Below are 21905 nucleotides of genomic sequence, written 5' to 3' on the forward strand. Positions count from 1 at the left end.
ATTCTATACTTTTTCTATCTTTTGAGTTTTAAACTGAGCATTTTGTATGATTCTACTTTTCTCACTTTCCTTGTATATCGATTATACTTTTAAAAAATTTTTAGTAGTTGCCCTAGAGTTTGCAATATACATTAACAAGTAATTCAGCTGCACTTAACAGTATACTGCTGCTTAATGGGTAGTAACTACTTTCTAATAACAAAAATATTCCTAATTCTTCCATTCTGTCCCTTTTATCCTTACTGTCATTCATTTCATTTATATATAAGCATGTATATATTGTTGCATTTATGTGTGTCTATAACACATAAGCATACTTAAATACAGTTTTTAAACAAACTGTTATGTGTTAAATCAATTAAGATAATAAAAATACCAGTTTTAAACTTATTCATTCTCTAATGATTTTCCTGTCTTTACGTCAATCCAAGTTTTTGACCTATGTAATTTTCCTTTCTGAAGAACTTTTTTTTTTGAGAGGTTTTTGCTATAGAGTGCGTGCGCTCGCCAGAAAGACAGAGAGAGACAGAGAGACAGAAAGCGAGAAATCACCCCCAAAGTGGGATGGCCACGCAGCAATCCCTTCTCCTCCATTCTCCTCCTGGGGTCTTGGGCATGCACACACATGCGCCCAGCGTGAGTTTAAGCCACCAGGTCTCGAACTGCGGTCCACTACATGGGAGTTCAGCAACATAGTTATTACGCAACTGCTGGTCCCTCTGAAGAAATTTTAATGTTTGCAAGTCAGGTCTACTGGCGCCATATTTCTCAATTTTTATTTGTTTGAGAAAGTCTTTATTTCTTCTTTACTTTTGAATGATAAGTTCACAGGGTACAGAATTCTAAAATGGTGTTTTTCTCTCAGCAATTTAAGTATCTTCCAACATTCTCTTCTTACTTGCATGGTTTCTGAGGACCAGTTAGATGCAATTTTCATCTTTGACCCTCAATAGGTTACATATAGGGGGTCCCTCTATAATCAATCCCCCTGTAGCTTTTAACTCTCAAACTCGTTGGTGCTGATTCTCCAGTAATTGTAGTTCTGGTTTTCCTTCCCTACCACTGGTTCCCAAAGAAGTTTGTGTTCCTGGGTTTCTTCTCTGGTAAGTGGTGGTTTTCTGGATCTGCCTGTCTGTTTTTCCAATTGCAGGAGCAGCAGTTTGCCCTGTGACCTCACTCCTTTGATCTAAGAAGAGTCATTCATTTTTCAGTTTATACAGCTTTGTACTTGTTAGGACATTATGGTGACTTCTAAGTTCGTAACTGGACCTGAAACTAGAAGTCTAGGTGTTTTTATTTTTTAAGATGACTGATGACTGGGTAGGTGTAGAGCTGTTTTTTAAACTTGTAAAAGCAAAAGAAATTTATGAATTTATACGTTTATTATCAAAATATAAAATCAACAGAAGTGGGGCTGTCTACTTGAAATATGCATGTAGGTGAGGGAGGAGCCAGGGTTTTGTCCTCTTGGTCCTTTCGCTTATGGTGGCCTACACAGTCCCTGCAGAGCCTCTCCTTTCCCAGGGGCACCATCTCTAGCATGGGGAACTGCCCAGCCTTCCGTAGGTCTTGGAAGGTAAGGTATGAAAGCCCTTGGAGTGTGTACATGTGTGTGGCTAAGTGCCCAATCACAGAGAGGAGGAACAGCACTCAAAGAGGTGGAGACTTAAGATATTTGCCCTACAATAGCCCTTGAAAAGGGAAGGGGCAGGAGGGTGATGTGGTTGGAATTAAAGTTAGAAATCTGTTTGCTGTGCAGAGACCATTTTGCAACTTGTCTCCTTTAAATGAGCCTACTCGTGCAGGGTGTTATTTAGTTAACCCAGCCTGAGGGGATGTTTTAAAGGTGGAGGATTGCCCTGGTGATGAACAAATATGAGAAATAAACTTCCAGTGGGGCTGGGTTGCCTGCTGACTGTGATTTCCTGATGATCTATAACAATGGTTATTCACTAACAGCTGGCGCATGTCTCCCTCAGACAAAGCCACTGGGAAGCACAGGCGCTCTGATTGGTGAACCAGAACCGTTTCCCTGGTAACAGTTAACTAGCACGTGTTTTATTGTTTCCAACTGCTTTTCCTGGGGTATTTGCAGGTGGTGGGAGATGCTTTCTTAAAGAGAGGTCATAACCTCATGAACTTTCAGATGTTGCAACAAATTGGGGAACAAAACATTTTTTTTCCTCTTTCAAATATATTAAGTAAATCTTATTACATAGTATTTTCAAGACAGATGCAGCCCAACAGTTTTTTCTTTTTTGCATTATTTCCAGATGTTATCAATTTTAAAGAAAGAATTCCCTTTTATGAGCAAAGTCTATAGGAAGGTAATAGTAGTGATGTGTGCAGTTGCAGAATGTTATTTCAGCTTTTGGAGGTATGTTCTGGTTCTACATTTTGCTATAAAATGTGAGATCAAGCCATAAAGTGCGAGTGTATTTTTCATTGGCCTTTCAATGGTTTATATTTTTTGCCTCTTCATTAATTACCTCAATGTTTTCGCCATTGCTGGTAGCTTTATTTTCTCATTTTTAATGCACCAGAAAGTTTATGGTGTTGTTATTAAGTATAAGACTAAATAAGACTTGATTATATTCGAATTTGTTTCTATATTTATTTGACATGTTTTTGAAAGGATTGGTTAATTTTCAGATGGATAGCTCCCTCTTCTGTCTGGTTTGCAGAATTTGCATCTTCTGAAAGCACAGATGGAAGATGTTATCCCAGAATGCTCTATCTTGGTTGAAGGCTGAATATGTTACTATCCATAGACTAGCAAATTCATGAATTGAATTATGGAGAGTGCTTCCATTGCAATAATTTGGTTTAAAATAAAATCGTCTATGCTACTGTAAATGCTGGCTAAAGGAAAATGGAAACATTCTTATAAGTTAATATTGAACTTGATTTATAGACATCCCTGAAAATAAATGCAGACCTAATCAATCACTTGTCTGAACTCTATTTGAAACACCCGGACTTTTGGTCAGAAAAGCATTTGTCACTTGATTCGTACAGCATTCCAACAATATTCTTCTCTTAAGCCTTATTTGCAAGGCCTTTTCTGGTAAGGGTTATTGGGTTTGCAAACATGCACCTACTAATAAATTTAATCGGCTGTATTCAAATGCTCTTCCCCAAGAAGCTAGAATTTTTTTTTAAAAAGTTATTCATTTACTGAAAGAGAGAGAGGGAGAGAATTAGAGGGAAAAACAGAGACAGGCAACCCTGATAGAGTCTTCAGACTGTGATCCTCCCCTGAGCTGTGCAGCTAGCTAGAATTGCGGGAGTGCCCACCTGGTGTGTTCAGGTGGATTTGGATCAGGAACCTAGAACCTTCCCATTTTGTCTTCTAGTATTGTGCAGGGCACCCCTACTGCCTGTACCACCATGACTAGGCCATGGAGCTCAGAATTTTTAAAAGGCTTTTTAAAAAGTTTTTTTTTTAAAATATTTTTCCTTTGTTTCCTTAGATTGAATTTAATCATTGCAGCAAATATTTGGTTATAATATGAAGATGACCACAAAAAGATCTATAACCTAAGCTCATAAAACCATAAAACCAAAAGAGTTAGTGAAACTGTTTATAAGGATACTTATATACAGATTGCATTTCTAGAGACATAATGAAGTGATAAAAATTTCTTTTTTTTGGAGAGGTTTTTGCTATAGGACGCATGTGTTTGTCAGAAAGACAGAGAGAGACAGAGAGACAGAAAGTGAGAAACCACCCCTGCAATCCCTTCTCCTCCATTCTCCTCTAGGGATCTTGAGCATGCATGCACACACGCCAGTGTGAATTTAAGCCACCGGGTCCAGGACTTGAACTGAAGTCGACTATATGGGAGTCCAACGACATAGCCATTACGCCAACTGCTGGTCCTATGAAGTGATAAATTTTGACTGTGAAGAAGGAAATATGGATTAACTCAGACTCATCAGACTCATCCTTCTCATTTTCCTCAATAGCAGAATGGTAGAGGTTATATAAACCTAATTATGTGAATATACATTAAATGAGTACTGTTCACAACTCTCTACTCTGCTTTTGTTGGAGTAGGCACATCACAACTGTGAAAGAGAAACCACGTTCTAACTCACACATTCCTGTTGGTGCTGTCATTATATTCTCTTTTCAGTTTCATTGGAGTGGCACAAACAACATCTTTCTATAAAGAAATAGCTTGAATATAATGGAATGAGGATCAGAGAACTATTCATTGTCAAAATTTGGACATTTAAGCAAACATTTTAAAATTTAAAATTACCTTATCCTCAAGTAGGTAAAATAAGCCATAAAGTGTTAGATAACATATCTCATGGAGAATGAGAACTTGTTGGAAACACAGACTGTAGCATAATTTGGCCTCTTCTTTCACAGATGAAACATTGAGCCCAGAGGTAGCTGACTCGCTTGGTGTTCTGCAGCTAGCTGGTGACAACTCGTTTCTTTGGATCCTCTGATTTCAGTATTCTTTTGCCTAGGAAACATTCCGTGCAGCAGTTGAGGGGCTGTAGATGCACAAACAACGGCACCCGTGTTCCAGACTCGAACCCCAGCGATGTGCTAGCTGAGTGACTTCGGACTAGTTAACCAACCTCTCTGTGCTTTAGTTTTCACTTCTAGCTCAGAGTGATGCGTGGAGCACAGTGTAAGCACTCAATAGATGTTAACTTTTAATTGTTGAGCTTTTTCTCCTTTATCTAGTGTGCATTTTGGTCTTAATTTACTCAGGATCTTGCCGTTATTACATTCTAAAACAGTTGAAGGTTGTACACCTGTTCTTGCAGCAGCTATGCACAACAGCCAAAAGGGGGAAGCAACCCATGTTCATTGACAGATGAATCAGTAAGCAGAACGTGGTATATGCATGCGGTGAATATCATTCATCCTTAGAAGCCAAGAAAATTCTGACACATACTATGCTGTGCATAAATCTTGAGGACATTATACTCAGTGAAATAAACCAAAATTCCAGACAAATAGTGTATGATTCCACTTATATCAAATAGCTTAAGTAGTCAAATTTTTAGAGACAGAAAAGTAGAATGGTAGTTGTCAGGGGCAGGAGGGTGGGGAAGAGTTGTTTAAGGAGACAGAGTTTCAGTTTTGCAAGATGAAAGAGTTCTAAAGATTAGTTGCACAATGAAAATATACTGAAAATGTCTAAACCTTACACTTAAAAATGCTTTTCAATGGTCAGTTTTATGTTGTATATCTTTTACTGTAGTTAACAATGGCAACAACAAGCAAACTGAAAGGCCTAGTGCAGCAAGAGCATATTAGTCATATTAATTAACCTTGGACATTTTGACTTCTTGGTCTCAGAGATCTGGGCCAGTGCTGCGGGTGAGAACCGAAAAGTTTTGGCGGGTGATTAAGTATGTGATCCCAGTGCTCAAACATCATTATCTGTTTTAGTTCTGTTTCCTTCCTCCAGAATTGCTGACTTCCTGCACTGGGTGGACTTAATTTCCAGGGCCTTACAGTTTATGGACTTGGATGAAATTACAGAAGCACACTTTCCCCACAGTCACATGAAGAAAACTCTCAGAGACTCTTTTAAAAATGCAAACACGTGAAAAGCAAATTTGATTCAATAAGTTTACCACTAACAAAACCTCTTTGCAGAGGTAAGGGGGTTATATACACTGTTAGAAAGAAACTTAGAAACTGCCCTATTGAACAAAGCAAGCAAAGGGACAGAGAGAGAAAAAGAAAACTGTATTTTGGTTTAGACCCCTCCCTTTTTTTTCAGATTTTTTAGATGACAGTCATGATCTGTAGAAATGACTAAGAGCATCATACACTTCTACAACTAAAACCAAGCACAACTAGAGAAGGGCTTATAATAAACTGGCATTTATTAATTTCTTTTAATAGTTTGATACAAAAGCTTTATCCCTTTTATTTAAATCCAGGAATTCCTATTATCATCTATTCAATATTCTTTCTATTTCAATTCAATAACATTTACCAAATATCTACTATGTAGTGAAGGCTGTGTGCCTCAGAGGAAACCAGTGGGTTAGGGCTTTAAAAACAAAGTTTTAAAAGGAGGTAAATAATTGAAAGCTTTTAAAATTTTTTACTTAATGCTTAAGTAATTAAGCACATTGAGACTCATAACAAATATTTGTGCTTCTAAATAACATTCCTTTTATGATCATGAGGTTTATATAAACTATTTGTAAAGAAAAATTCTTGAACAATATTGTAGGGAAATTTTGTCTTTTCACACATGCTAGTAGAGAATAATCACTATGCTAGTGGGATGTTTGCTCAAGCCAGCATTCAAAAGAGACAGAAGAGGTCCTTCTGTTTTCAGATTCTCGAAAATAGCAACTAAAATGCTTAGTAACAGGGCAGGAGTTAAGTCTGTCATTTTCAAAATGCCCCATTTTAATTCTACTTTGTCCTTTTGAAAAAGCAATCAGGAATTTTGCTTAAAATCATACACGCATAAATTAAACATTGATATATAATTACTAACTTTTTCAGGGTCACCACCTCAGTCCTAATTTAGGAATTGTCTTAATAAAAATTATGGTTTATGAAGCCACCAACAGGCATTTTATTGGAATCCTAGGTAGTCAATAACAATCTTGAAATCACAAAATATGTATATATAAGAAAACTTCAGACTTACCAAGTTGTAACAGTGCACGACAAAAGGCACAGTTTGCTGACATGATGCAGTTTCCTGTTTTCCAGCATCAGGTACTTTCTCTGATCATCTGAAGGCTTTAGGCATAGGTGGCAAAGAGAGGAGGGGAGAGCTTTAAATATTCAGAGCTACAAAAGGTGAGAAATAGGCCCTGACTAACACATCTCAACACACTGATGTATTTCATAATAGAAATATTTTCCTTTTCATTCTCAGTATTTTTAGTTGAATAAGTACCCACCACCCCAGGATTCTTAATAAAAACGTTTTACCCTTTGAGAGATAAATATTGTTAAGTTCATTTTGAAAGGTTCACATTTAGCTTTTGGCCAAAAGTGAAGCTTTGGTGGCTTTTGAATCCTTTTCAAGTCATGAACCCTTAGAGAGAAACTGAAGAGAAAGAGATCAGATTGCGGCCTACCTCTTTCAGCCCTTGAGAATTCCCTTTCCAAGTAGTTTCTTAAATAGGGAGGCTGCATCAGAACCCCCACTTCTTCTCCTTAGAAGTTATTAAATCAGCAGAAAGACCGACAATAATGGCACATGAAATCTAAGTTTTGTATAGGAAACAGACAGTCTACACTTTGTTATTCACTTGATGGACAGAGCCATTTTGACAGCCCTAACCTTGGAAACCACAGGTCCTGCTGAGCTCAGCAGGAGTCAAACGCTGACTACCATCTGTCAAAGCTTTATTCCCTGTCCTCATCCACGCCTTTACTATAAGATGCTAACAAGAGCACTGAATGAAAGTCGCTAACTACAGTTAAAGTTGTGTGCCTTAGAACACTAATGTCAGGGTAAGAAATTCACCCCCAGAATCTACCACATTTGAATGAACTGAATTGAGTATTCTAAGTGCTTTCTTAGCGAAGAAAGGAGGTGTAGATCCAGGAACTCCATAATCACATTACAAACATCGAATATTCCAAAATAAGGAAATTGCACATCATTCTTGTATGGTTTTAAATCTTTGGCTAAAATGATGAATGGTTTGGAAAGCTTTTAACTCTAAGGATTTTTTTTTTCTTAAGATAGTTTGGTTACACTATCCAAAAATAACAAATTCACTTCTTTCCAAAAATAAAAAAAAAGGAGAGAGATTTTGAGGAGTTAAACTCTTCCTTTATAAAATAAATCTATTTCGGAACACCAACTCTCTCTCCCTCTCTGTGGCAAAATCAACTTAAAAAAATGAATAGGCCTAATCATATTAAAGTCAATTAAATCTAGTGTGATTTAGTTCATGCTGCTCTGTGTAAAAGTGTATCAGTTGAAAACATGAAGGAGCTAGAGAGAGCATTGCTTTCTATTAAGTGCCACCAAATGCATATTTTTTGAAGTGCAAATTTATTCATCATTGTATTTAAAAATTGTGTATATTTAATGAATAATTTTAGATATTTAAGGTTCTTAAATTTGGAATATCATTTCTAGTTCATCCAAATATTTATAGATGTGTCCATAAATACAGATTTATAAGACAGTAAAAGTTTAGAATTTAAAAGTTGAAGAAACTGAGTATTTTTAGTGGAATTACTAAAAATTTTTAATTTTAGTTATTCTCCTTGACATAGTAGTGACCACAAGTTGTTTTGTTATTTAAAGTGACCAAAGAGGTGATTTATTTTGCAATGTCAAAACTAGCTAAGTAATAAGTAATAGTTTCTAGTATTACAAGGTTGGATTTTGTCCAGAAAGAAGTCTGAATAGATAATCTTTGAGTTGGGGGTTTGGCCCTTTTCTGAGCCTCTCTCACCTGCCCTTGATCCTAGGAGGAACTAAAGAAGGAAGCTGCCTTTGTGGGCAGACAGGGTCCCTGCAAAGGAAACATCTCTTTCACCAGTGTGCCGATGCCGAGACTCTTTTCTCTGGGGGCAGGACAAAACTTTCACTGCACTGAGAAAGGAGATTAAAAGGTGGAGGAGCACTATGGCCTTAAGTTAATATTGCTTACAGTTATTCTTAGAGTGAAGAGAAGCAAAGAAGACTGGGGTGTCAGGGGAGGGAAAGGGGTGTAGGCAGATAGAAAAAGGATGTAGACAGGGTATGCAAACTTGGGCTTCCTTAGGTTTTTACCTAAAGAGGGCTGCTTCAAGCGTCCATACATACACTTTGCATCAGGCATGAATACACTTTCTTAGCCTTGTTTTCCATCATGCTTGTGTAGCCTTTCTTCATTCTCATTGCTATACTGTTAATTGTAATAATCCCAGAATCTCAGAGTTAAGGAGATATTAAAGATTGTTTAGTCCAACCCTTCATTATAGGGATCAAGGAACTGAACCCGGACAAGTCTTCTCTGTGATTTATCTAAGCCCTTGTTGGGGGTTAGAGAGGAAAGCCACGTTTCAATGGCTTCAACTGCGTTTAAATGCTTCCAGAGAAGCTGTTACTGTAATTTAACCTAATAATTTGATTGGGCAAGCAGCACCAGCAATGTGCAACCTCACTGTATAGGTGGAGAGGCTGAGGCTGTAGAAATGACACAAACAGATGTGACCCCAGGTCTCTTAATTCCTAGGTCATGTATTCCAGGCAGAACTATCCCACCTGAAGATATTGCACAGAGGCCAGATGGCGGTGCAGTGGTAAACTTGGCACTCTTGTGAGGCAATTTTACATGAGAATGTTTGGGATTCATGTCTGGAGACCTCCTTTAGGACACTGGGCACGTGTGTCCATGATCCAGGGTTGACTGAGACTATGGTAGATTATGGTGTCAAGACCCTGTTGGGGATGATGTAACTTTGTCTCTCTGTCTCTGTATCTCTCTCTCTGTCTCTTTTGCTCATGGAAGAAAGAAAGAAACTTTAAACAATATAACATGGATTTTCGTTTGCTAGCTGTATATGCACCAAAAATGATACTGCTTCATGGGTGTTAGTTACCTGAGACTATGCCATTCTACAAAGAAGGAAGACTGTGTAATAACCCTCTGTAGGGGCCACCACAATTAGCTCTTTCTGTCTCCATCTTGACAAGAATGTAGAAAGTTGCTTTTCCCCACAGTTGAGTCTGTATCTTTCTTTGTTACCTTTGTATACAACAGAACCATATAGGTGCAAGAGCCAGTAATTAGTTTAATCCTCCCCACTTTCCTTTTTACTGGAGAGAAACAGAGAAACAGAGAGAGTGAAAAGGAAAGTGAGAAATCATTGTCTGGAGGTATAGCCACATCAAAATCCCTTCTCCTTCACTGTTCTCTTCTCAGAATTTGGGGCACACATGCGCCCAGTGTGATTTTCAGTCTGTCAGGTTTAGGATTTGAATTGTGATTTGAATTGTGAACTGTGTGGGAAGTCCAGCATCTTAACCCCCATGCCTCCTACTGGACCCTAGTTTAATCCTCTTAAGAAACCTAAAGGTAGATATTATTGTCACTCTTTCACAAAAGCAGCAGCTGAGGTTTGGCCAGCCACTGTAGGGCAGCAGTAACACAACACTCCCTAGTGCTAAAGCCACGTAGGAAGATCTCAGGTTCATGTCTGGAGTCTCCCTATACACACTGGGTGCGCACATTTGCCTGTGGTCCTGGTTGGGTGAAGCTGGGGTTATATGGTGTGAAGGCCCTGCTTGGGGTGCCTCCCTCATGCTCCCATGAAAGAAAGAAGAAACTTAAGGAAAAAAATCTGGGCTTCAAAAAACCTGAATGCTGCAAGTTCTCATTTCCTTATCTATAAAATAATGGTACTGACCTTAGAGGGTTTAATGAGCAATGCTGGTGAAACTTTTAGAAAGTGATGAGTACAGAGCAAGTGCTCAGTAATTGTTCATTTCTGTTATTACTTTTTAAAAAGAATTATTTGTTTAATTTTATTTATTTGTTCATTTATTTTAATTTGACCAGACACACACACACACACACACACACAGAATGGTGGGGTGAGAAAGCAAGCCACCAGGTCCAGGACTTGAACCATGGTTGACCATGTGGGAGTGTCCAGTGCCTTAACCACCATGCCACTGGCTGGTCCCCATTTCTGCTACTATTATCCATGGAATTCATAGCCAGATTTGATCATTTGCAATAACCATACCAGGTCTCATAATTATTATATTTGTTTTCATATCCTGTTTACAGACTTCATTTTCCTTTAAGGAAATTATAACAATTTAATAACTAAAGCTTAGAAAACAATACCTATGTTCTATTTATTTCGATAGAATATGATAGGCTTCAAAAATATTGGATCATCAGAAAAGTCGTGTCTATTTTTTCATGTTTTTCTATGCAAAAATACATCATGATTTTTCTGATAACCCAATATTTTCCTTTTTTTCCCTAGGAATATACTAATCTTTATATAGCTAGAAACATAATGTACTATGATTTTGTAACCTGCTTTTTTCTCGACATTAACTCAAAAATTTTATTTGACTGCCAAATCTTGGTGAATATCATTTTAGGTGAGTAAATGTCTATATGATCAGAAAGTATTTTGGCTGTTTGTAGTTTCTCTCTGTTACAATGCTCTAATCAATGACAGTTTTAGCACATACAACTTATTCTTCAGGCATATTTCCTTAAGTTATCGTTTCAGAAATTATTTTACAAATTAGATTAGAATTTGTATATTTTTGTAGCAAATGCCACTAATTCCTCTATCATGAGCCTCCTTTTCTGTTTTTATTTTATTAACCTTATTTTATACCTGTTCTTTGTTTTGTTGGGCATCCAAGATTTTTAAAGATGTGATTTGTTCAAAGTTATTTGGATGAGTAATGTCAGAACGAAGATTTTCAAAGCACTCTTTCTACCATACTAGTAATGCCAATGGGAAAAATTTCTCAAGATCCCTCTGTAGATAAGCCTGCCATTCCTTAAGGACCAACTGAGGCAGCAGAAAAGGCAGAAGTCTAGGAGTTGGGAGTGTGAGTTCACGTCCTGCTAAACTAATTATCTACCATTTGACCTTGGTCTTCTCAGCTATAATACAGACCCACCAAGTCTTAAATACTCCCCAGTATTTGCTGGGGAGTTTGAGGCTTAATTCATGCACCCAAGTGCTCTTGCAGCAGTGTAAACCACTGCATTCAGGCAGGGCAGCCTCTTGCTTTCTGAATCCTTAGCCCTAAGCTGTTCTAAACTACATATTATTGTTCTTTCCAGACTAGAATCTGCGTGTGGATCATATGGGAGGGCTTGTTAAATTCTATTTCAATAGCTTTTGGGTGGGTCTGAGACTTTTGCGTGTCTAATAACCTCTCAGGTAATCCTGATGATGCTACTGGTCTGCAGACCACACTTTGAAAAGCAGTAACTCTGAGTACTAGTGTTGCAGTCATTTATTTGCATGGTAACTGTTCCCACAGCGTAGAACACCCCACCCACGGGGCAATTTTAATAAGTGGATAAAGGATGGGGATTAATAGTAGTTGACCAGATGCTTCCAAAGTGGTGTCAATATGCTGGAGTGTGTGAATATTCAAGCTGTTTGAGGAGAAAGTATTAGAGTGTCTCTTTCCTCGTTGGTGCTAGAGTTCCTCTTAACCTAGGAACATCCCCTTTCCTGAGATGTGGTAGGCAACAGAAAGAAGCAAAATGGAACAATGGACAAATATGGAGAAGCCCTAAACTTTTATTATCATTTCCTTATCTGAACACAACATAAGAATGCTCTTTTTCATTCTTGGTTTTTTGTTTTTTTTTTAATTATTGAAGATTCCACTAAGGTCCTCTTAAAAGTTGACCAAGAAAATTTGCCAGCAGCACCTTAGGAGCCATAATGCTTTGTTACACATCTTTCCAGACATCTGCTGTATGAAAGGAAGCAAGGTCCCGCAATGGCTGAGGGCAAGAGGGCATCTCGGAAGTGGGATGTCCCCGAGTGGCTCTGCAGAGCCCTTTTCTCTGCAAGCAGGCGGCCCCCGGAGTCTCCAGCACCTGCCTGCTGGCTTCTGTTGTTTGCAACTGCTGTCAAAAGAGTCCCAGGAGAGGGCTGGGACAAGCCTTGTCAGGGAACAAGAAAAGCTGGGAGTGTGGCGGTTGGCCTCACAAATGTGAGGATGTTCGCCATCCCAGTAGGGACTCTCATTTCCCTTTCACATCACCATGAGCCTGATGTCAAAAGGAAATCCTTTGAGTTTAGGTACTGTGGCAGAGAATGGTCTTTTGAAACTCAGGTGACATTGATAGCCTAGTTTCATTTTTCTAAAACTGAAACGCCATGAGCAAGAACTGGAGGTATATTAACCAACAGGCCCTGTGGAGTTATTGCCTAGAGAGCCGGAAAATACATTTTAAAGAAAGAATCAAAGGTAGAGAGGAGAGGAAAAATATTGTGTCTGTGCATTAGACCCGAGTGTTGAAAAATTAGCCTAGCTTTCTATTTTCACTGTTTTCTGTTTTTACTCTACAGACCTCCTTGGTAGAGTTGTTACATACAATTACTTCAACTTGATAGTGTAAGTGGCTCTATTCTTAAATGTTATTAGAAGCCACATGTTAGGATGTGTGAACAGTTTTTGATATATAAAGGCATGGCTTTCAACATTTTTTTGAACTTGTCATACTATAAGCAATGGGGAAATAAGATTCTTTTGTCTTGGATGAAAAGGGTTTTTTTGTTCATTAATCATCAAAAGTCTGGTTTAAAATTTAAAGCTCATAAAAATAGCTTCTGAAGTACAGAGAACTACCTTTCAGGGGATAGTTTAGCCAGCAGATCTTATGTGAGTAAAAGTTAACTCAGTAAGAAATGCATTTTGACATGCTGAAAGGATAGTATTAACTGAGTTTTAATTGTGTTAGGAAATGTTGAGCTACTCAGCTTTTGGGAGCTCTTTAAAATTCAAAAGCAGGAAAACAGTAATACAAGTTTAGTTGCTTTATTTAATGGCATACAATTTATATTAAAAATTATATTCATAATGAATCTGCTTTAAGTAGGAACCAAAAGGTCTGTCTTTAAAATTTTCTTCATTTTTGACTACATATTAAATTATATTTTGTTTAAACCAATCTTTATTCTTTTTGCCCACTTAGAGTTCTGTGTTTATTTTTAAACAGAATAATCTCTTCTATAGATGATTATTTTTTATTTGAAAACTACAAAATTATGTCTTTAACATTAAAATCAGATCTTTTGGCTACCAAATAAATTACCACTACTTTCCTTTGGAGTTTTTAATTATACTGTACTCCTTATTAGAATTATGATTTTTTAATGTAATTTGCACATATGTGATTTCACAATGGCTTTCAATTGCTAACTAATGTAATATGAAAAGTGTTTTCAAGAATGTTATAATTAATGAATAAGAACATCTGATTTTCAAAATGGTTGGTTTTAGCTGTTATAGAATCTTGGATGAATCGGTATAAAATATCCATAATATAAAACTTTTAAAAAGGCAATCTGTTCACCTTAGCTCAAAGGAAATACTCAAAAATAGGATTAAAGTTGTCAAAGGCAGATGTATTTTCACTCACTTACAGATAGAAGAATGTCTTTTTTTTCAAAGGAATTTCCAGTGGTCTTTTTTTTTTTTTTTTCAAAAGCCTTAATAAAGTCCATGGTCCTGCTTTGACTGTAAAGGGGGAAACATCTCTGCAATTTTTGTTTTTATTCTGACAGTTTTACTTTGCAGTGAATGGGGGAACTAACCAGGCTTAGGATAGTTAGAAGCATTGTCAGAGGAGAGGTAGAATTGCTGTTCTCATAAGGGGGACATTGCAAGTCTTTCTTTCAACCAAAGTCATTTGCACTTAAAATGATTTCTTCTGTGAGAGAGAGGTGGAGGTAGACACCTCAACCAGGATGTTCATGCCATGATTCTACCCCCAGCCTTGGCCAGCTGGGATCATGGCACTTCAGCCCACAGCATGTACAGGGAGACTTCAGGTTGTGCATCTGGGACCTTCCCTATGGCTTCAGCATTGCAGAGTGTTGCACTACTGTTGTGCTACTGCAGCTGGGCTCTCTCATCCTTTTAAAAGTCAGCAGTAGGATGTGGACTCCAAAGAGGGACTTATCAGTCAGTGAAGGAACAGGAGCTGTGGGATTGTGAATTATCTCCTTCTACTATCCATTTTGTCTGGATGTAGGATGCCAGAGAGACTATAAAGGGAGAGGTGCCTTCTGGTGTGAGAGCGAGAGAAAAGGACATCTCTATATGGACATCCAGAAAACTTTCAAATGAATTTTTAAATTCTCTTCTGTAGGGTCTCTGAAAAGGAGTACATCTTTCATTGGAGAAAAAAATGCCTTAAGATAAACTTTGGTGTAAACTGGTCAAACCAAATTTGGTTTTAAGGTAAAAGTAAAAATAATTATGACATTGCAGTTCATCAATTTATATCCTTTTAACATCCTGGAATCATACATATTCATTTGTATGCTCATGTGGTAATTGACTTACAGAAACCTGGAAACATGTTCTGTCAGAGTGAAATACTGTTTCGTGATATTTATTCCGCATACAGAATGGATTTTTCCCACAAATATCCTTCCTGGCAGTATGTATGTATTTTTTATTTGTACATGCTATGGGATTAAGCACTTCTAGTACGTTTTCCAAGCCAGACCACCTAAGGAAGCCAACAAAAGTATGACCTGATTAAGTTTATAGGGCAGAAGATAAATTTACATGGAGAGCCAAGTTTCCAGCTTTGAGTAAATGACTTATCTGTAATTTGATGCAAGTAAAATGACTGACCTTTCAAATGTTTGTTGGGCTTCAAGTGTCCGGAACAATCAATATGTACATTATTGTTTGTATTTTATGCTCCTGATCCCATTAATGTATGCCTATGGAGTGCTGGGACACCATTAGTTTCGGATACTTGTGAAGCTATTGGGTGGCATTTATCAAACAGAAAAGGCAGCACATATTGACTTGTGACAGTTTTTGCATCTCTCGAGCTCAATGTTTCATGAGCTGCTTATCCAGTTTTGGTAAGCAGCTTTTATTGCTCCGAAGCCTCCTCCATTAAATAATAATGAGCCAATTTGTTTAAAATGAATCTTTAACTCGCAGGCCCATTAATTTCTCCATTGTGAGTGTCAGAAGATGTGTTCTTAGGCAGGGGAGATCAGAGAAGAGTGGCGGAGTGGAATGATTGCCGGGTGTGGGAACTGGAAGGATGACTGGCTGTCTCTAACTAACTGTGACCGTGGACAGGTCTCTTAATGTTCCCAAACCTGATACCCCAGTTGTGAAAAGGGTGAGGTGGGCCAGGTAATTACCAAGAAACCTTCCATCTTGAACATTTAATGGATATGGAAAATCAATGGGCAAAAATGTTAGCAATTCTTAGAATCCTTAACACCCTACCTCTCCTCCGAATGAGCAAACAAGAAAAACCTGTGTTGCTTCCTGTTTGCTTAGAAAATATTGGAGTCACTGGGGGTATCTGGGAAAGAGGTATTAGTGAAATATGCGCGTGCGCGCGCACACACACACACACACACACACACACACACGTGACAGTTGTATGTAGGTCCCCTTTTTACCCTAATCTCTACCTTGCTCTTCCCCATTGGACACCTAAAAATGCTCTAAGTGAAAAGTGCCACCTGTTGTTGGAGTGGAATAAGAACTCTGAATTGTTCATTGAAAATATAGGGGACAGCTACCAACTTTTGTATTCATTAACTCTCTTTCTAGAGCTTTATTATTGGAGAGTCTAATGATTTAAAATTAACCATCCACAATCCAATTAAAAAACCATGAATTGATGAATTGGTTTCTAAATTCTCTATGTTATTGACAAGTTGCTAAAACACTGAAGCTATAAGACATGTCGTCCATTGTTAACATTGATGGCATTAAAAAAGATAAATTAGATCTTTTAAGCAGAAATGAGTTCTCACAAAGAGAGAGTTCTTCCAAAATGGACACAGTTTCATTTTTTTCTGAATTTCAGCCCACTTATTTCTTTGAATTTATTCGTTCACTTAGATTTTATTGACTGTTTAGTAAACATTAAGTGATGATAGAGGCTTCTTAATATGAACAGATAATAGATAATCAATGTGTAATGTAGTTTAAGTGATAAAATGCTTTTGCCAGGAATATAAAATCTGCCAGACTGGAAATGCCTTCATTTAAAAAAAAATAAAATTTACAGTGAAAAGTTTAGCAAGGAAAACTGCTTTTAAGTGTACAAAATACTAAGTTTACTCTTAAGACAACATCAATAGATAGCAAAATCAAAATGCTATTTCTAAGGCACACTTAAAATATAAACACATGCGTTTAGGAATAAATTAGTGTCCTTTTGAACCTTTGTGGTTTGCATTAGAATAAATATAAAAGCAACAATAATAAATGTAATTCAAAATAACATTCAAAATTTGAACTCAATAATTGATTACAAAGGCAAAACGTTCTTACCTTGGCTTTTATAAAACTTCTTATTATTATTCACTTCCTTAACCCAAAATAATCTTTTGTTTCCTAACCAGAATCTTCTTTTTCTAAAATTGTAAGTATGAATTTACAGTTAACAACTCTAATATTTGTACATCCAAGATTTGTTGGGGGACGAATGACCTAGGCAAGTTTTTAATACATTGAATCGGACCCGCCCTTTATCCCACAATCCCTTTTGTGTATTTCATTATTGATCAGAGGTTCGCTGTTTTTTGAAGCCTGGGAATTGCCCGGGCAGTGTTTTATTTGACTGTTTATCTCTTTAGCAAAAGTGTTGCCATCTCTGACCTTTCAGGAATGTTTATGACAAGGTGTTTGCCATGAATTATACACAGGAAGGAAGGAAAAGTCTCCAACTGGGTTTCATATTTATCAGAAGATAAGATTTTCTTGCAAAATCAAGTTTTAGAGGAGACAGATTTGAATGGTTGTTTTCACTTTTACCTAGCAATGCAGCTTGTGAAGATTACCATTTCCTGATTAGTAGACCCATTAATAGGACAAGAAAAGAAAGGATAGATATGACTTTATATAAAGTATATAGTAGCTCTACTGACCTTCATCTGTTTTTCATCTCTAGTGAAAGTGCAAGAATAGAGAAATTGTGAGCTGGAAAGGACCTTAAAGATCACACGATCATATTATAGATGTGGAAAAATTTTAATGAATGCCAGTCACTGTTTCATGCACTTATAGAAAACTCTTATTAATTCATTTAACCCTCAAAACAACACTCTGTGATGCATTATTATTATTTTCTGTTTACAGACAGGGAAATTGAGGCACAAGCAGGTGATCCAATCCCTGTACAATGATAGTGACAGAGCCAGGATTTGAACTCAGGTCGTATGACTTGGTATTTTGGTATTGAAAGGTTCCTTTGCTGTTCTTAAGTCCCCCTACCCCATCACTGTCTAGTGTAATAATCTATTTGATTTCCTGTGTTGTCTTTTTTTTCTAGTTGAAATAATCCTGTTCATTTTTTAGCTCCCTTATTTTCTGTCTACATCCCCATTAGATGCTAAGTTGGATGAGAACAGAGACTGTGTCTCCATGTTCACTGCTGTTTTTTCACTTGGAATCATAGTGTGGAGTGGTTTCACAATAAACACGAATGAAATGAATTTGAGAAAACACAACCGCAGTCGTGGGAATGGAAGAGACTGTTGTGGGAGCATCTTCTTAGCAGTGGAAACTGGACTGCCGAGAGAGGAATGAAAGGAGTAGGGGATCAAAAGTGGCCTCAGTTTTCAAGAAGGGAAACAAGAAGGGAAACAGAGATGGGAAATAGCAATCATGAATTCATGCTTTCATCAGAAAACCTAAAAGGAACCTTTTTCTCTTGCAACTTAAGAATGCCCCTGACTGCTCTTTACGATTATGGCTACATGAGGACCCATCTCTGGCTTATTTTTCTATTTGATTTGCTTAAAAACTGAAATAATGGTTTGATCACAGAAGTATTGTCTGTATTCATTCATCCCACCAAGGATGTAGCCCTTGACAGTCATTTCCCAGGGTCATCTTTTTTGGGGGCTAACCTACCCTCATCATTTTTTGTAGAGTCAGAGGCTATATTAAATACAACAGCAACTTGCCTTTGAAATCCAGAAAACACATCATTCTGTCTTTTTTTCTACATACTCTCTGAGATGCCAAGAGCATTACGATTATGATTTATTTTCTTGGACCTTAAACCGGGAGAGAGACCATAGAAATAAATAGTTGAGTGTCAACTGGGTGGCTCTGAATCTTGCCGTTGTGGCCCATGCCCTGCATGGCTCACCAGCTGTGTTTCCATGACATAGTTCTGGATCCCCACGTGGGCAGTAAGTGGCTCATCTCCTCTCCACTTCACTCCCATCAAAAGGAGGGTGATGTCAGACATTTCACATTGAAAAGAAAAACTCTTTAAAGAGTTTTGATAAGCTCCCCCTCTGGGTTTTGAAATTAGGGGCTGGTTTGAAATCATGGTGGAAGGAACATCTTGTTTTGATTCTCTGTATTTCTAAGTCAGATACTGCTACTGTTTCAAGAAGAAAGTATTTTCTTCTTTTCGAATGTAGCAAAACATGTCTCTTTCTCCACATCAGTTACAATAAAGATTCTCTTTGGGCTTCTTTCCTTTTTTAAATTTTTAGTTTGCATGGTCTCTTGTTAATAATCTGGAAAAATTAATAATTATAGTAGAAGCAGTATTATCAGACAGACAATAAATATAAAGGCTTAAAGTGCAAATTTTCTAGTGTGACACCATGGCCTAGTCTTCCTAAAAGGAGGTGCAATAAGCATTTGAGACAGGCCAGTTTTCCTTGTGAAAAGCTTCTGCAACAAAACCCTCTAAAAAAAAAAAAAAAACCCAAAAAACAAAACCAAAAAAACCCATGGTGCCAGAGGCCAGTCAGTTCACATAAATGGGTTAATTTGGTCCAGTATAAAGCAGTTTGGAGTGGTATATCCTGTGCTTTCTGGAAAAAATTGTGCATGGTTTATTTAGAAGATCAAAGTTGTAATACACATTCTATTGGCCAAAAGAATTCTCTGCCAAATCTGGCTCTCCACAGCAGGGTTTTGCCCCAATCCAGGCCCTATCACTTAGCCCCTCTGCTTACCACCTTGCACTTTTTGATTTGGCCATATTGACTTGGTACTTGAGAGGCTTCCCATACATGCTAGTAAAATAAATGAACAAATGAAGGAAAATGATTTCAAGCCTTTAACCAATTTCGGAGAAGCTTGTAAAAGGACCGTTGGTGTTTTAAATTTCTCCTTGGGCCACACCTGTTGTAAGTCTATAGGTGGCAGTGCTAGGTTTCTTTCCTTTTTTAAAAAAAAAAAAAAAAAGAATTACTTATTTAATTTTATTTATTATTATTATTTTTTAATTTGGTGAGAGAGACAGAGAGGGAAAGTGAGAAAGCAAGCTGCCAGATCCAGAACATAAACTGTGGTTGGCCACGTGGGAGTCCAACACCTTAATCACCATGCCACCTGCCAGGTGGTACCCTCTGGTTTCTTTGAAAGTCATCTCCTGGCAAGTTAACCAGGGCTTATTTTCATGACCCTGAATCTCTTCCATTTGTTCAGTAGTTCACTGGCTTTGTTGCACAGTTCGAATGTTTTAAACCTGAGAGGAGAGAAACTTGCCACATGAACTTTCATTTCTGTGCTTTGCCCGGGATCATACACAGCCTTCTCAGAAATGTCAGGGTGCAGTGGCCCATGATTCTGCTACACTAGCAATATGCTGTTTCTTGTTCTGGTTCATGGCAGGAGACAAAGAATTGCCCCTGTCCCAGCAGATCTGGTAGCATCAGTTCAGGGAAGGGATTCTGATGATACTACAAACATGTCTCATTTCATAGTAAAGACTGTCCTGAGTTGTCCCCTAGGTCCTCCCTCCCTCTGTCCTTTCCCTCCTCCTCTCTGTCTCTCCTTCTTTCTTAATTTTTTTTTCTTTTTTTTTGGAGAGATTTTTGCTATAGGGCACGTGCGCTCGCCAGAAAGACAGACAGAGAGAGAGAGAGACAGACAGACAGACAGAAAGCGAGAAATCACCCCCCCAGGGGGGATGGCCATGCCGAAATCCCTTCTCCACCATTCTCCTCTCGGCATCTTGGGCACGCACACACACGCGCCCGGCATGAGTTTAAGCCACTGGGTCCAGGACTCGAACTGCGGTCGACTACGTGTGAGTCCAGCGACATAGCCACTACGCTAACTGCTGGTCCCCCCTCTTTCTTAATTTTAATCTGTTTCTTTGGGTTGGAAATACCTATCAGAAATACATTTTGCAGATTCTCCACCTGCTTTTTGCCATCTTTTTTTGGCCTCAGAGCCTCCCAGCTGGAAATGTGACATTCAGAGGTAGCAAAGTAAATTCTCCTCTGTACCCAGGAGCTCGAGCAACTGGGTCTCTGGGATTTTATGTTAAAAATCTTTTTTACCAATGGGTCAGAGTCCTAGATGCTCACATCAACCCTCTACTTGTTTCCATTCATATTATTATTTCCTGAGAATGGTTTAAATACAAAAAGAAACTGTCAACTCACCCATTCCTTTTTCTCCTTTCTCCTCCACGGTCTGCATGTTTGGGTTTGGTTGGTTTTTAAGGAGAACACACATTTGACCAGCTGTTTGGTTTCCCACAGCCAACATGCACATGCTCAGGGTGTTCCCTAGTGATTTCCAAGGCCTGACTTTCTTCTGATAAGGTCAGCAGCACACACGGCTTATCCACATCTGCGGTGTTTCTTGAGGTCAATCAAAGATTCTTCCTTTTGGGACTAATGGGAATCTCCCGGAGAGAAATAATTATTGCACTTGAAAAATCTATTGATCTACACTATATGGTTCACCTGGTATTTAGGGTTCAGGGACACTTTTTTGAAACTGGGAGATCAATTCTGGGAATTCAGAATGGGACAATACTAGTGAATACATTCATGCTATTTATTTTTGAGTATTTGCTGCCACTGTTATCAGGATGCCAAATTCAGTTGCAGAAAGTGTGCACAGTGTGGGTCAGTTAGCGTATTGACTTCATTGGTTGAATTATAAGTTCATGATAATAGATTGGGCACAGTCACAGATCAAAACACACTCAGTGGAATCACTAGTGTTCGCATTGGTGTGATTTCCTACTTCTCATTTTTCTTTAAATATGTGGCTTATTCTTTGTTGATCTGGATGGAAATATGAGGAGTAGATAACTCCACATGGGAGTCCAAGAAGATTGGGCTGCCACCTATTAGGATTTATTTCTCTTCTGGTCCATGTTGACAATTTCAAAAGAAACTTGAGACAATGACAGTATTCTATGTATGGCCATCCAGATCCAGGAATTAAATAAATAAT

The 21905-nt window shown here is 38.0% G+C and overlaps 1 long non-coding RNA gene across 7 annotated transcripts; it reads right to left on the reverse strand.

Annotated features, from left to right (window-relative positions):
* Positions 1-719: 719 nt before the first annotated feature.
* On the reverse strand, positions 720-21136 carry LOC102471488 (uncharacterized). Of its 7 annotated transcripts, none has more exons than XR_003551164.1 (4): positions 21101-21136; positions 6651-6745; positions 4102-4481; positions 720-2696 (listed from the first exon to the last, which is right to left on the reverse strand). It is a non-coding gene; the product is annotated as an uncharacterized LOC102471488 (long non-coding RNA). The 7 variants fall into 7 exon arrangements; XR_001371177.2 differs by lacking the exon at positions 720-2696 and having other exon boundaries at positions 3813-4169; positions 4269-4481; XR_001371175.2 differs by lacking the exon at positions 720-2696 and having other exon boundaries at positions 3813-4183; positions 4269-4481.
* Between the last annotated feature and the right edge of the window lie 769 nt (positions 21137-21905).

Source organism: Tupaia chinensis, unplaced genomic scaffold, assembly GCF_000334495.1.
Source record: "Tupaia chinensis unplaced genomic scaffold, TupChi_1.0 Scaffold000622_1, whole genome shotgun sequence".
Classification (NCBI taxonomy): Eukaryota; Metazoa; Chordata; class Mammalia; order Scandentia; family Tupaiidae; genus Tupaia; species Tupaia belangeri.